Raw genomic sequence first — 15,415 nt, forward strand, 5'->3', positions numbered from 1 at the left:
TCAACTCAGGCAGCAGTGGAGAATAGTGAGTAGAAAGCCAGTGTGGAAATCATAAAAGATAGGACTCTCAAATTCCACCCCTGACTACATAGGTGCTGTGTGACCTATCCTAGGTCACAGCTTCTCTGGGCCCCTCAGATAAGTCTTTAAAATAGGGGATCTTAAGCCTTCTCTGTGTCATAGATCTCTTTAGCAGTCTGATAAATCCTATGGATCCCTTCTCAGAATGCTTTTAAATACATAAAATACAATGCATAGGATTATAGAAAAAAACAACTATACAATTATCAAATTGCTTTAAAAATATATATATGTTTACAGATCCCAGATTAAGAACACTTTCTCTAAAACTATAAATTCCAGATGAGTTGCTGATTTATGTAAGTAGCAGTTCTCCCCACCAGTGAGATCACAGGTCCCAACCTCCCAAATCCCAGTTTCATGACCATAAAGCTATCCTTCTTAAGAGTTCAAAATCTGACCCTCTGATGACATATTCTTTAGCTTATTTCAAGGAATCATGGAACTTCTGAACTGAAAGTGGCCCTCACTACATCATATCAGAGAAGAGGGAGAGGTGACACAGAATTATTGTTAAATATTCCTCATTGTTCTTAGATGTATGTATTGTCTGTATAATTTGATTGATAATTTTTATTACATGCATCAAGAAGTGTTCTCTAATTTTTATTTCCTGCAATTGTAAGCATAAGGAAGACTATCTCAGCTCTCAGACTTTAATTTCCTTTTCTATAAAATTAGAGAATTGGTGCCCTTCATCTCAGAGAAGAAGGACCATATAATGAGAATGTTTTATTACCTCAAATAAAATAAAAAATTTCTAAGTTAGTAAAAGTGACCTTGATTTGTTTTAAGTTCCATTTTGTGAATAACTTATTTTGAGCAAAATAAATAAAGATTCCTCAGACTCTCCAGATTATAAGACATTGGAGATATGGCCATAGATTTAAAGGTGCAAAGAATACTCAAAAGATCATCATTCACCCTTCACCTTACTGTGGAAGAAACTAAAGTCCAGAGAAGTGTTCAAGGTCAAAATGGCCTAAGTGATGGGGCTGGGCTTCAAACCTAGGTACTTTGACCCTCTTTCTACCCCTCTATGTTCTGCCCCTAGTTGCTTACTAGCAAGTGTAAAAACCCACTCCAAGGAACCCTGTCCTTCAGAGCTTAAAAAGAGTCAAAAGGGGGGAGAAATGTTTTCATTCCTTGCCAACCTCACCTGTTTCTTCTGCACATGGAGAGGATGTCTCTCCCCATCAATTCCACAATCTCACAGATCCACAAAGCCTAAGGCTGGTTGCTTAAGTATAAAAAAGAGGGGGTGGGAGGAAGAGACACAAAGAAAAATCACCATTGATTTGCCCAAAGCAAAAGGAAACACAAAGGCTGCACCTGTTTCCATGGAGACCAGATTGGTGGAGCAAAAGAAAAATACACAGAACACACAAAACAAACCCCAATACCACTACCCCTCAGGCCCAGGGTATTAGAAAGGGTCAACCCTGACCACTAAGATGGAGAAGGGAATGAAAAGTGAACAGCCTGGACTCACCCAAGGCTCTCTTACAGAGTCAGCAAAGAGAAGGGAAGTAGCTTTCTTATATGGGGACAGATTACAAGTAAATCTCAATTTAAGAAAAGCCATTTTTTGGGGGAAAATCCTATCTGGTTTACCAAAGGATTCTTTTAAGTAGCAAAACCTTTCAGTGGGCTCAAGGGTTTGTTTATAAATGATCATTATTTGGGGGAAGGGATATTGGAGAAGGGGTGAAAATAAGGCCAAAGTCCCTGAGCTTTGGCCACAGGACAATCAATAGGAAGCTAGAGCATCAGTAAAATTATAAAGGAAGCTGGTGATCTAATGAAATTTGATTTGCAAAAAAAGTAAATGATTACAAAACATAAGGTAGCTTAAACCAGATCCCCCTTCTCCAAGGGAATGACTGGAAGAGTCCACTGGAGAGAAGTAGGGATCCCCAAGCACCAGAAAATCATAAAGTCATAAAATGGTAAATAATCTGATCTATATAGTGGGAAAGGAGGTGGGGGAAGAGGCCTGAGTTTTCTTCTTCAAAGGCACCAAGAAGAAGGTTTGAAATTTTCCAGGGCCAGATCCAGGAAAAGATGCCAGAGGCAAACTCAGCAGTTAGGGAGTGATAATAATAGTCCCTTGAATTTTTATCATTCTCATTCATCAAGAGAAATTTATTAAATAGCTATTTGTTCAGGATGTTGTTCTGGGTGTCATATACCTTGTAAATTGGACCAACATAGTTTCTGACCTTAGGGGGAAAATAGAACTTTTCTCTTTCTCAAAGCTATAAGTGCTTTCCCAATTATCTCTCTGGAGCAGTTACTTTGGGCACTTCCTAGTTGTGTGACAGTAAACAAGTCGTTTTACTTCTCTGATCCTGTTTCCTCATCTGTAAAATGAAAATAGCAACTGCATTTAACTCACAGAGTTAATACAAGGATTAAATGAGATAACATAATAAATGAGATAATAATAACATCCACCTCCAAGGACTGTTGTAAAGATCAAGAGATAATATAGAGCTAAAGAACCCATCTAGGTGCTAATGATTATATTCTTATGACCCATCCTCAGCAGATGTTCTCAGAGAGAGCCAGGAATAAGTATTGTCTCTTTGTTAATCAGAAATCCTGAGACACAAAGGGCTTATGTGACCTGCCCTAAATCACATGATAATTTAGGGTCAGATAAAGAGCTCAAGTGAACATGATTATATTTTTGAACCTACTATCAGGACATACAGTCAATCATTTTTGTGATGTTACCGCAATAGTTACTGGCACACACCACAAATCACCACAAATCATTATTGGCACACCACCACTGTGAATAGATACTAGCTTACATTGTTAGCCTATGAATAAGATGGGCCAATATACACAAAGTTTTCAGGAGCTACAAAGTTTCTACTGCCTGGCATTCTCCATCTTGGCAATTTGTACTGTTTTTATCTTAATGCTTCAGATGATGTTACTTTTTAGCAAAATGTCCTAAGTTTCAGGATAACATAATGATGGGCATGAAAGCAGAAAAGTTAAGACAGGAAGTATCTTGGAAAATCAAGCTTAGCTCTCCTGATACCCAGCCTGAGGACCATACCACCTGCCATGCTATCATAGCAGATTCAGCAAAGAGCTTGCAGTTTCTTTCCCAAGAAGGATAGAATCAGAACAAAGAGGGGTGGCAGAGAACATGAGCATTGGATCCCAAATGAAGTACTAGGATGGACTGAGTTGTTCCAAGAAAATCATTCAGTTCCTCAGTTTCCCCTTACAGTAAAAGGGAGATATCATCTGACTCCCTCAACTCCCAGTCCCAACTCACATCTGTGAACATGAGGAATCCCTTCTGCTAAAGAATTTGGATTCCTCTGATGAAAGGTGCCAAGATTAGTTAGCACAACTAAATCCAAGTGGTCAGTAAGTGAATGAAATGACTGGCAGGCTAAGTGGAAGAACTGACTCGGCCCTAACGCCACAGCAGCTGTCCCAGGGAATTCAGAGACTTTGCCTAAGATAGTGTGGCAATTAAAAGGCAAACGCTGGAGTCTTCTCCAAAGTCTTCCCCTTCTTCTTTCACCAGTTTGGCTCCTCCCTGGGGCAACCCTCATAAAACATGTTATCTGAGCTAATGCAGAGGTCAGCTACCGAGGGTAACCCAAAACAACAGGTGGGGAGTGGGGGCAGGGGAGAGGATTTATATTTGGTTTTTGGAATGCGTTTGGGCCATATTTTTCCCCACTCGACTTCCCAACTTGCTTATATTTTTGCTGAGGGTAACATCTGAAATGTTTTCATTCCTTGAACATCCACAACTGACAGAGGAATTGGGCTAGATGGTCTGAGACTAAAAATAAAGTGGATAACACATGGAGAGATAACCTAGAGTTGCCTGTATTCTATTACATGTGGCCATCCAAGAAAACACCCACCAACAACCCTCCAAGGTCTCTGAAAAAGGAAGATGAGAGCACAGAGTATGGAAAGTTATTTTTCTTTTTTTTTTTTTTAATTTAAAATAAGGAAGTAAAGATGTATGAAATTCATCCTCCTCCCAGTTTTCCACTCCCTAAATACAGTGGTTTGTTCATGACTTTATAAGGAAGACATACAAGCGGCATAACCTGGATTTAGGCTCTGTGGGAGCCTGAGGCCAACTTGAATATCTTTCCAACTTCAGAGTTCAGTTTGGATGTTGTTCAAAAGAAAAAAAGGAAAAAGAAAAACCTATTTCTCAATGTCAGGGTGATCTTCCCTTTCCAAGCCTCTTCTAATCACACCAGCAGTCTCCCATCTTCTTTCTAGAGGCAGGACATTTTGTTTCAGAATTCTGTTTATTTTTCTGGGGGCCAGGGAAAGAGAGGAGTTCTGTTTCCTTAACTCTAAAACAAGAAAATTGGAATTTACACAGTGGCAGCAATACTCTAAAGATAACCAACTTTGAAAGACTTAGGAACTCTGATCAACACAATGACCCGCCATAACTCTAAAGTACTCATAATAAAACATGCTAGTCACCTCCAGATAGACAACTGATAGACTAAATGCACTTCAAAGCAGGTTTTTTCTTCTTTTTCTTTCTTTCTTTTTTTTTTTTCTTTTGGAGGGGAAAGGCATGGAAACATAGCTAATGGGGAGAAATGTTTTCCATCACTATACATATTTGTAATGGATTTGTTTTTCTTGCCTTCTCAATGGATAAAGGGGTTGGGGGGGGGGGATTTGGAACTGAAAATAAAGTGAAAATGAATTTAGAACTAGGGAAAAAAATAAAGAAAATGAGGGGGTTGGGCTAGTTGTTTTTCAAGGTTCCTTCTTTGCTCTAAAGCTTGTGATGTTATTCTGGATTTGGTTTCAGAAGCAGCACCCTCCTCCACATGTATAATTTCCCACCTGGAAGCTGTCCTCCCCTTGTCCCCCAAAGCTATCTATCTCCTTGTTCTACTGCCTCTGCCTTTCCAACCCAATTCAATATCCCCAGCTTTTTTTCCTAACTCAGTATCTTCTACCCTGGTAGCTGAAGAATCAGACAAGGGGTTTGACAATTAATATGAAAACCCAGAAATACCCAAACATCTCTCATGTGGTCTAAGAAAAACAGAATCATAGGATCAAAGATCTGGAAGAGACCTTGGTTGGAGATTGTTGGAATCTTTGGATAGATTTCAGGAGTCCATAAAATTGGATGGGGGAAAATACATTTTTATTTCAATATAATCGATGAACTTTGCTATCCTATGTCTTTTAAGCATTTAAAAAATACAATCCTGAGTAGGAGTTCATAGCTTCATAACACAAAGAAGGTTAGTACTTTTGAACCACCCCAACCTCTGTACTTTATGAAAAAGGGAAACTAAGGTCCAGAAGGATTAAGTGTCCAAAGCCACAAAGGTAAAGAGCCTGGGAGCAAAATTGCACATCTTCAGATTCCATACCCAGGAGATTCTAGCTCACCTATATGTATTATTCAATTATCTCAAGAAACTATTATGATTAATCAATTCTCATTCATTTTCAAATACTACTAAACTCAAGCTTTTATATCTTTCCCACTCTCAAGCAACAGATATTAATAGGGCTAATTAACTAGTGCCTACAGTACTAAATTTTTTTTAATTTTAATAGCATTGTATTTATTATAATAATGCTAATGATTGTTATGTGGGTTCCATGAATCTTTTTTTTTTACATTAACTATAGGATCCTCATACTTGAAAAGAAGTTGGGAACTATTATTCCAGACCACTGGCTACCTATTGAAGGTACCTTAGAAAACCTCATTTTTGACTCTGATTTGGCATGGGAAATGACTTATCCAAGATTATATAGTTAGTCTGGCAAAAAGCCACATTCATCCTGAAAAATTAATGTAGTATGAGTTGGAAAATGATTCTCAGTCAGGTTTCCAAGATAAGCCAGTTTAAACCATTATAATTTCAAGTACCCCTAAATCTGAACCTTTACTGAGCATCAATAATGAGGAAGTGGGTTAAATTGCAGCCAGAAGAGATAGAGGATTTTCTGTTACACCATTAATAACAATAAAATAATAATAGTAATAATAACTAGTATTTATATGATGCTTTAAGGTTTGCAAAGCAATTCAAAAATTTTATTTCGTTTGCAATAGTCAGAGGCAGATGCTATTATTATCCCCATTTTACAGATGAGGAAACTGAAGCTAAGTGACTTGCCCAGCATCACAGGGCTAATAAATATCTGAAGCCAGATTTAAACTCAGGTTATCCTGGCTCCACTATATCACCTAGATGCCAATTAGGTTGTAAACTTCTTAAGGGCAGGGATGATTTTTTATGTGTAACTCTTTAAGTGTCCAGCACAGCACTCTGGTGCTGTTATTGAATTGAAACATTTGCAATTTCTGAAGTTAAAGAACTCTTGTGAGGAAGTTGCTGTGTAAGCCATTGCATTAATATTATTTCTGCAGACTAGATTGGGTTTAGTGGTGCATAGAAGCAAGGGAATATATTGTGTGACCTTAAATTGAGATCTCAAGACAAAATTTAAATGGAAGGCATCATGGAGCCTTGGAAGGGAAGTTAAAGATTCCAAGATACGGGGCTCAGGAGGGAGGGCATTTCTGATATGGGGGAGACAGTCTGGACAAAGGCAGATGTTCACGCCAAATGTACAGGAATCAGCAAGTAGGACAAGCTTGAGAAGAATGTAGAGATTTTTATTTGAATTCCAGGGAGGTAAAAAGAGGGAGTTGGGGGAGAAGAAGGGGAAAACATTGAATCACCTGGACCAATAGATTAGAGGATGGAGGTCTTTAAATATCAAACAGAAGTTTGCATTTCCCCCTAAAGGCAGTAGAGAACTGTTGAAATTTTCGGAATAAGAAAAGGGAAAAAATAAATGAAGCACAATTTGACATTTGAGGAGCAAAAAATAATGTTATTCTGTGCGATATCATTAATCATCATCAGAAGTGGGATTAAGGAGTATTAACAAGCATATTTAGGGGCAAGATTGCCTTTCCTTATTTATGGTTAGAGCTGATTAAAAGGCATCATGGGGCACAGGAGAAAGAACACTGAATCTCGAAGTCAGGAGGAAAATTGACTAAGCTAAGTGACCAACCTTTCTGAGACTGAGTTTCTTCCTCTGTGAAATGCTAGGTGATAGCACTTATACCACCTGCCACTCAGAGTTGCCATTCGTAAAAGGAAATATAAACACTAGTTATCATTGAAGCCTGGTGAGTACAGGCTGTATAAATAACCAACCCCCTCCCCCAGCTAATAAGACTCATCTTCCTAATGCCAGGCCACTGGGGGAGGTGCCAGGAATTAAGACCCTGCTGGTCTCTCTGACCTCAGAAGTACAAACAGCACAGGTTCCTCACCTCATCCCACCCCACTCCCTTTTATGGGGATATTCCTGGTTAAGACTGGGAAGCAAACTGGAGGGAAGGGAGCAATAGGGGATGGGGCAGGAAAATAATCACAATGCCAAGTAGAAGGCTAGAAATACAATTCAGATAAAGAGTGCCATTAATGCCCTCAGGCTGCTAATGACCAGGTCCACTCTCCAGGACTGCCTCCTATGCAAGGAAAATGGGGACTGTATTCTTTGTGCCTCCAACACTTAATAAAGGTTTGTTGACTGACTAATTAATACCCTCAGTTGTTGGTGTTCCTCCTTCTAATTGTGCATATATATGATATGACATATATATGATATGCACATATATATACATTATAGATATGTATAACCAATAAAATACCTATAAAAGTACTTTACAAAACTTAAAATGCTATAAATAAGAGTTATTATTTATATTGCCTAAATAGTCTACTACTCATTATATGTGAGTGTGCATATTTTTCATAGGACTTGTAATTACATGGGTGTTGTTATCATTCAATTGTGTTTGACTCCTTGTGACTCCATTTGGGGTTTTCTTGGCAGACACTGAAGTGATTTGCCATTTCCTTCTCTAGCTCATTTTACGAATGAGGATCTGAGGCAAACAGAGTAAAGAGACTTGACCGGGATCACACAGCTAGTATCTGAAACTAGATTTGAACTTTTGGGTATTTTCCTGACCCCAGTACTAGTGCTCAATCCTCTTCACCACCAGGCTGCCCTGTACTATAGGTAGTTCAAAATGAGGAACTTCCCCAGTGCACAATAATACCTGTTCTGTGGTAGAGATGGTATTGAACCCAGGATTCCTTGATTCAGAGAATAGCAGCTCTCACTAAGTCACACTATACCTCTACTTTATATTTACTTTGTGTCTATTTCATATTTAATTATCTCTGAGAATTATTTTTCCTTAATAGAATGTAAGCACTCCAAGGGGAAGAACAGTTTGGTAAGCAGTAGGTGTTTAATAATTATTTAATGTCAAGGAATAGTCTGTAAGAGATTACTCAAAGCAGCAGCAGCAACCTCCAGATGATGAGAGTCCTGCTCAGAGGCTACAAATGGTTCTCCATATTCAAGACCAAGTGCTTGGGGATAAGATCAGATTATAAAGAAACCTGTTCTTTTCAATAGAAGCAAGACAGGATGCTGAGCAGTCTACTTTGCTCCCTTTACCTTCCTGTCCCAATGCAGACCAGGTCTCTTATTAGCATCCTTAGAGCAATAAAGTCCAACAAAATGGACTGTATGATATCTTTCCTTCCACCAGACAGACTTACCACCCATGTGATGTTGAGCAAATGTCGACTGATCTCTCTAGGTCTCAATTTCATCATCTGTAAAATGACAAGGTCAAAAAAAATGGCCTTTGAAGTCTCTTTTGGCCCTACATAGATGTTCCTATAATGACTTGTAAAGTTTTGAAGCTTTCAATAAAAGGGGGATAGAGAAACATACATTCCATTCATTCCTAAAACAAAAAAAAAATTTGAAACATTGACCTTAGAATCAATTCCTGGGGCAGGCAATAATGCCTCCCAACAAATCCCTTCACAGGGGCAAAGAACCACATTTTTTTACCTGCAGAATGAAGGAAATCTACCTAAGGACAGGTAATCAAGATTACCCGGTGCTGTCTGCAGGGCTGAAAAGTAGCTAATGACCTTCATAGCCTGTACTGCAGTCATTCAAGAGAGACCTGTCATCCTTTCCCTTTCCCCTCAACCATTTCAGTTAGGATACCTTTCCCATAGGGCCTAATTTTCCAGTGGTATAGACTGGAAAGCCCATTAGTCCTTTAATAGTCTCCAAAGGCATGGAAGACAATATATGACAAACTGAATCCAGTGCTTGGCCTCCAGCAAGGAGGCAGCTGGGGCTCAGAGGGTTTCCATCCCTAAGGGACCACAGAGCACACAGTGACTCCTTGTTCCATATCACACACCTTCTGATGGAAAAAGCATAAAAGAGACCAGTTTTACCATATGAGGCTCTAGGAACCTCTTGGGACTATCGAAAGAGCAAGAAGGGCAGGTCAGTCACTAAGCCATGTGCAAATGAAGAGGAAGGAAGGTGGAGGGTTAACAGGGAAGGAACTGCACCAGCTGTCTCCAAAGGAACATTAATTAAGGGGGATGAGCTTAGTCATTTGCCTTGCCTTGCAAGTAAATATTCTCCAAAGAGCCCAGACACTCACCCAGTTGTCTTTTTCCCATTGCCCTGTGGACTGGTGCAGGGAAGCAATGTGGAAAGAATAGCTGCCATTTACATAGCACTTCAAGGTTCACAGAGATCTTTACAAATATCTGATTTGATCTTCACAACAATGCTGGACTATTATTATCTCCACTTTATAGATGAGGAAACTGAGACAGGCAAGTGTCTGAGGTTGTATTTGAACTCATCTTCATGAAGCCATCATTCTCACCACCAAACCACCTATCTGACTAGCTTTGAGTCTCCTGCCTGAGTACCTTTCTCCCTAAGTTTCCTGCCTGAATACCTTTCTCCCTTAGGAGGAAAGGAAGAACAAAGTGCAGGGAAGGAAGGTCCTATTTCAACAGAGCCTACAATGCCAGATGATTTAGATAAACCTTTCCCAGTTCTAAATTTAACCCATGGCATAGAATTTACAGCTCTGAGTTTATATAAAGATTCAGTCTTGAAGGCCTCTGGAGAATTATTATTTGGCCAATTCACTCACTCAAGCCATAATCTGGGAACAACTGAATTTTGGTTAGTTTGCTTAGGATATCAATACACACACACACACACACACACACACACACACACACACACTCAAACTAAGAAGTTTTCGACCTCAAGGATCTTTTGTCTTTTCTTGGGGGAAGGAAGGTGAATACAACATGTGAACAAGTAATAACTAAGCATATATGAAGTAATGAAGGAAAGAATGAAGCTAGGTGATGCAATGGCTAGAATGTAGGACTTGGAGTCAGGAAGACTCATTTTCCTGAATTCAAATCTGATTTCAGATACTTCCTAGCTTTAGGTAAATCTAGGTAACTAGACTCTAGATAAGTCACTTAACCACCCTATTTGCCTCAATTTTCTCATTTGTAAAATGAACTGGAGAAGGAAACGGCAAACTATTCTGGAATCTTTGCCAAGAAGACTTGAAATGAGGTCATGAAGAGTCAGACAAGACTGAAACTATCAAACCCCAAAAATGTCGAGAAGGAAAAGAACACTAATAATTTATCAGGAAAGAACTAAGGTTGGAATTAACATTTAAGCTATATTTTGAAGCAAGCTAGGAATTATATAAAGCTGATATTTTAGATTGTAGAGAGTGGAGGGAAAACCACTAGAATGTAGTGAAGTAAAAGTAAAAAGGACTTTCAGTTCCCATGCAAGCACACAGGCTAACAAAACATCAAGTAAAGGATAGGTATTATTTAATTGGGCAAAAAACCTTAAACAATAAGAACTCATATCTGAGCCCATTAACAGTCAAAACAAATTATCCTTTCCTCTCTAGAAAGCCTCTACCTTCCAAGGAAGGAAATAAATATTAAGCATCTATAGGTGCTAGACATATGTCCAGGCCATACAACCAGTATGTGTCCAAGGCTCAACTTAAAACCACATTCTTTCTGACTCAGAGCCTAGCTTTCTACTTATTAGGCCTCTCTTCTTACTCTTTCATGAATATTATCTCATTTGATCCTCACAACAATCATGGGAGACAGGTGCTATTGATGATCCCCATTTTATCATTGAGGAAATTGATAAAGGTAGAGGGATCTTAAAATAGAACTAAATATAATACCTCAGGTGAATTCTGATTAAGACAGAGTATATGGGGAATGTTCCTAGAAGTTACATTCCTCTTAATGCAGTCCAATGTGAATTAGCTTTTATTCATCGCCATGTCACACTGGCTCATTAGCTTTCAATTCATTTAAAAGAAAAATCTCAGAACAACTGTTGAATTCTTCACTATTTGATACTTGTGAAATTGATTTTTTATATCCAAGTACAACATTTTATATTCATTTCTACAGAATTTCATCTTAGTAGATTCTATCCAATGCACTGGCTTATTAAAATCCTTTTAGATCTTGACTATAATCTACTTTCTTAGCTATCTCTTCCAACTTTGTGTCATATTCAGATCTGATGAACTTATCACCTGTTCTTTTATCTAAGTCATTGACAAAAAATATTAAGCCAGTACAGGGTCAAGCATAGATCCTAGGCTACTCTACTAGAGACCATTAACAACTTATTTTTGAGTCCAGCATTCCAAATGGTTCTAATTTACCTGACTGTATTATAATATAATCCATACTTTTCCATTTCCTCCACAAGAATGATACTTCATCAAATGCTTTGTTAAAATCTAGACAAAGTAATCCTAGTTTGCCCTCATGTATTGATGAGATCTGTCATGAGTCTAGTTCTTCTACATGATAGAGCTGATCCTTAATACCCCTTGATTCAGACTCCAGCTTGATCCAGGAACTCCTTCCTCCTTTTTTCCTTCAGGAGCTTTGATCCAGGCTCTAAAAAGTCCTCCTCTTTCTCTGGAACTCCTCCATTATCCTCTGTCTCTGCTACCACCACTCCACAGCTGCCTGGCTCAAATTCCTAGAGGTTCCCAAATTGGTCCAGCAGCTCTGAGATGCTCTTCTCCTGCTCTTTCTGTCTGCTGCCTGCCATCTCTAGGGCCATCTGGTTCCCTCCTCTCCTGGGGACACATGGTTACCGGATACATATGTTTCCCTGGAGGGACTACAGAGCCACGAAGACTTCCTTTAGAGAACTGGCTTCTCTCTGGCTGCCATGACTCTGGTTTTTTTCCATCAATTTTTCTGTTCTCTTTTGGAAAACACAAGTACAAGTGTATGACTAGCCATGTTACTCATCCTCAAAAGTGATAGGTTGATTTTAGAAAAACATGGAAAGACTAGCATGAAATAATACAGAGTAAAATGAGCAGAACCAAGAGAATGTTGTATATAGTAACAGCAATATTGTTCAAAGAATAACTCGTGAACAACTAAGCTATTTTGAGTATTATAAATATTCAAATCAACTACAAAAAAATCTATGAAAATGCCTGTCCACCTCCAGAAAAGAACTGATAAATATAATTATGCATAATATGGTTTTGTGTGTGTGTGTGTGTGTGTGTGTGTGTGTGTGTGTGTGTGTAAAAGAGAGACAGAGACAGAGAGGGAGAGAGGGAGGGAGGGGAAAGGACAAAAGAGAGATGATGGCCTTCTATAGTTCAGGATGGAAAGGGAGAGAGACAATTCAAAATTTAAAATGTAACTTCACAAAATTAAACTTAAATTAATTTTAAAACTAGTTTCAAATCTTATTTTTGCTACTTCCTCCCTATGAAGGCCTCAATTTCCTCAGCTATAAAATAACAATTTTAGACTACATGATCTTCCTTCCAGCTCTTAATAGATGTTTATACTTATATATAGGAAGACATTTCTAGGTCAGAACAAAGCCTCATCCTTTAACCTTCTTAAACCTTGCACAGGCCTCCTTGACCCACTCTCCATATTTTTTCACTCATAAAATAGGGCTTAATAATAGTACCTATGGTTGGTCTGAGAATCAAATGATATAATGTAAGTAAAGGGCTTTACAAACTGAAAATCCTACATGGCAGCTATCATTGTGACTTGTTGTTCTAAGACATTGAAAGCATTATCTCAAAAAGTCCCAGAATGCTGTTTTCTGGAGATTCATTTATTAAAGACCTACTCTGTATAAAACACTATAATAGTCACTGAAAATACAAAGATGAAAAATGCACAATCTCTGCTGTTAGAGAGCTTACAGTCTCCTGGGAAGAATATACTTTGTCCACAAGGAAATGTTATGGTTCAAGATGGAATATGATGAGGCAAAGAGAATGAAAAGACAAAATGTTCTTAGAAAATCTGAGAAAAGAGAAAACATTCTTACCTAAAGAGAATCCTTAAAGATTTCCTGGAGCAGGTGAGACCTGAGCCGAGACCTAAAGGAAGAGAGGCAAAAAAAAGGAAAAGGATGAATTCCAAGTAAGATGGAGAGGAAGAGAGAGGGAAGAGTGCACAAAGGCAGAGTCAGCTCCCTGGAAGCATTCAGGTATTTTTACCTGTCAGCAACAAGATGTTTAAAAATGACACTTCAATCCCCTTTAGTTTAATGATTCAGCACCCTCCTGTGGATGGTACAGTATAAAGGGAATATGTTAAAAACAAAAGCCCGCACAGGGATCCCACTCCTTGAAATCTGAACAGGCCACCTGCTTGTTTACAGACATGAGTTTAAGTGTGCTCTCACTGGAAGTGATGAGTTCTTTATAACTGCAAGAGAAGGTTTCAGCCCCATCCCTTCTGGGTCAGATGCTATTTTCATCAAGAAAGTATTCAAACTAAAGAAATGGCCTTTCTTGACATATCATCCTTTCTCCCTGGACAAAGGGTTCTTGACTTGGAAAGGAGAGATACGCTAGAAAAGGAGGAAATTTATTTTGCCACTGCCCCAGCACTTCATTTAGATAGAACACAGTCAATTTATCTTCCAGGCTTTAACCAATTCCATCCATCACAACAGGGGCTGTCTTGGGGTATACAGAGAAAAAGATGCAAGATTGGAGCAAGGAGGGAGGCCATCTTATGAAAAGCTGACATTTTGATAATAACTGAATAACATGCAAATTAGAAGTAAAAACAAAGTATGAGAATACCATAGATGATTTTTATTCACCCACTCTTACACATTTTGTTTTGGGATAGTAACCCTGCCCACAATGAACAAAGAAAAGGTAGATTTGATTCAAGAAAAAAGGAATGAAATTGGTTCTTGGGTTCTAGATCACCATTCTTGATCTATTTTTATACCACAGGTCCCTTTGGTATTAGTTGGGTGAATTATGCAAATTTCTCCTCAGAATATAATTAAATTCATAAAAATAAAATGCATAGCATTGTGAAAGAAAACAATTATATTGAGATACAGCTATCAACTAGTTTTTAAAAAAAAAAAAAAAAAAACAAGTCCACAGACCCCAGGTTAATAAGCCTTGCTCTAGAGTGTACTGAGACCCCTTGTATCACAGAGAAAAAGGAATGAATGAAAAGGGGGGAGGGGATAAAGAAGGGGGAATGGAGAAAAAAAGGACAAAACTAACAAACCAGGCAAGAAGTCGGAAGGTTGGATGGAACATTGAGATTCCACCCTCCTGGGAATGAGCTCTGAGTCCCTGGGAAAGAGATGGAGATGAAAGGGGGGCACAGCTGGGGGAAAACAGGCCATGAGAACAGAGCCCCAATTGTTCCCTAGGACAGGCTCTGCAATCCACCAGGAGAACCCAGCCGGCAGTGCGGCTTTTGTGTTTTAATGTAATTAAGGGCCCAGTGAGGGGCAAACTGTTTGGAATCCTTTAACTCCATGTCATTAGGACTGAGCAATACAGCAGAGAAGCTCCGAGCTTTAACTTAGGCCTGGGAAGGAGTTTGGGGAGCAGCTTATCCTACTCTGAAAAGTAGAAGGAACTGGCAAAAAAGAATGCCCTCCTTCTGGGGAGGTTGATGGGAAAAGGAAACACCCCCTCTTCTCCCTAAGGAGGCATTTCCCTGATGCCCTGCCAGCTGCCCTGTGACCCTCTATAACACTCCTGCTAACTGTCAAGGAGAAGGGTTGCTGAGGCAGCAGAGATGTGGAGCAAGAGATCCATGGTTAATTGGGGAGGGAAAAAATGCTGCTCCCTCATTCCTTCTCAGCCTCTCATCTTCCTTTTTCCCTGCCTCCCTCCTCATAGCCCTCTAAGTTTGTGTTCCTACATTCAGTAGCTCTACAGAGTCCCTCACTTCCTCACCCCTTAAGCCAAAAGCAACAAGGAAGCATGGAGAATTATAATTAACAAGTGCAACTCAGATTCCCGAGAGCCACTGAATGTTCCCCCACCAGCAGCAGAGGTCCTTCAGGGGGTCTG

General features: G+C 39.1%; 1 protein-coding gene across 9 annotated transcripts in view; it reads right to left on the reverse strand.

Moving 5' to 3' along the window:
• Positions 1 to 15,415, reverse strand: part of CUEDC1 (CUE domain containing 1) — a 123,262-nt gene that overhangs the window by 72,383 nt on the left and 35,464 nt on the right. For 7 of the 9 annotated variants that reach the window (XM_074261873.1, XM_074261877.1, XM_074261872.1 and 4 more), the window contains exon 3: positions 13,402 to 13,453. The exons of 1 other annotated variant lie outside the window; for it this stretch is intronic. The gene's annotated coding sequence lies outside the window, so the exon portion shown is untranslated. Of the gene's footprint in view, positions 1 to 8,729; positions 8,751 to 13,401; positions 13,454 to 15,415 lie in introns of those variants that run through there. One more of the 9 variants, XM_074261871.1, reaches the window with a different exon arrangement.

Source organism: Sminthopsis crassicaudata, chromosome 4 (assembly GCF_048593235.1).
Source record: "Sminthopsis crassicaudata isolate SCR6 chromosome 4, ASM4859323v1, whole genome shotgun sequence".
Lineage (NCBI taxonomy): Eukaryota > Metazoa > Chordata > Mammalia > Dasyuromorphia > Dasyuridae > Sminthopsis > Sminthopsis crassicaudata.